Source organism: Pyxicephalus adspersus, chromosome 8 (genome assembly GCF_032062135.1).
Source record: "Pyxicephalus adspersus chromosome 8, UCB_Pads_2.0, whole genome shotgun sequence".
NCBI lineage: Eukaryota > Metazoa > Chordata > Amphibia > Anura > Pyxicephalidae > Pyxicephalus > Pyxicephalus adspersus.
Window position 1 is genome coordinate 1,572,672 of NC_092865.1, and position 936 is coordinate 1,573,607.

Consider the following 936-nt stretch of genomic DNA (forward strand, 5'->3'; position numbering starts at 1 on the left):
GAGGGGCACAAACTGACCACACTATTGTAGATCTGTCTCCATGCTCAGGAGTGGAAGGTGTGGCAGGATCACCAGATATACAAATTATTATTATTATTAAGCAGGATTTATATAGTGCCAACATATCACACAGCGCTGTACATTAAATAGGGGTTTCAAATGACAGACTAATACGGACAGTGACACAGGAGGAGGAAAGGACCCTGCCCCGAAGAGCTTACAATCTAGCAGGTGGGGGAATTTACACAAAATAGGAGGGGGATAAAATAGAAGTAAGAGGATTTGTTGGGACAGGAATGGACTCGCTATAAACGCTTCCATAAACTTTAGTTTGCAAGTGATCCCTATTTATCGTACAGCGCTGTGTAACATGTCGGCACTATATAAATCCTGTTTAATATTCCTAAATACACATCAATAGACAAAAATAATCCAGTGTACTGGAAGATCATTCACTGATACATCTCATGTCACCACTCTGCATGAACATGTGCCCAGAGAATGTGAACGGCTTTGGAATTTGAGTTGTGGGATTCACCACCAATATACCGAATAGTCACACCGGGTGGGGAGGGGGGGTGACCCACTTTTGTGCCGCTCTCATCCTTGCAGCCACAAACCTGACAATTTATTTTCTCCAGACGTAGAAATGTTATTTCCTCCTTTCTCGCCTGGCACAATTCCCAGGACACATGCCATGGCAGTACAGCAAATATTTGACACATTCTATGCAGATAGAGTTTTACAACCGGCCGCATAAGTTTATTTGTAGTCACTGACAATTAAACGTCAATTTCTTCCTGAGTATTGTAAGTAATAAAAGTATTTATTAACCATGCTACATCATTTCTCCGACCTCCAGACTCTGCCAGTGCAATCTGCACATTGCCGCACTAATAAAGTTCTCTGGTTAATGATTTATTTATGTATTTGGTG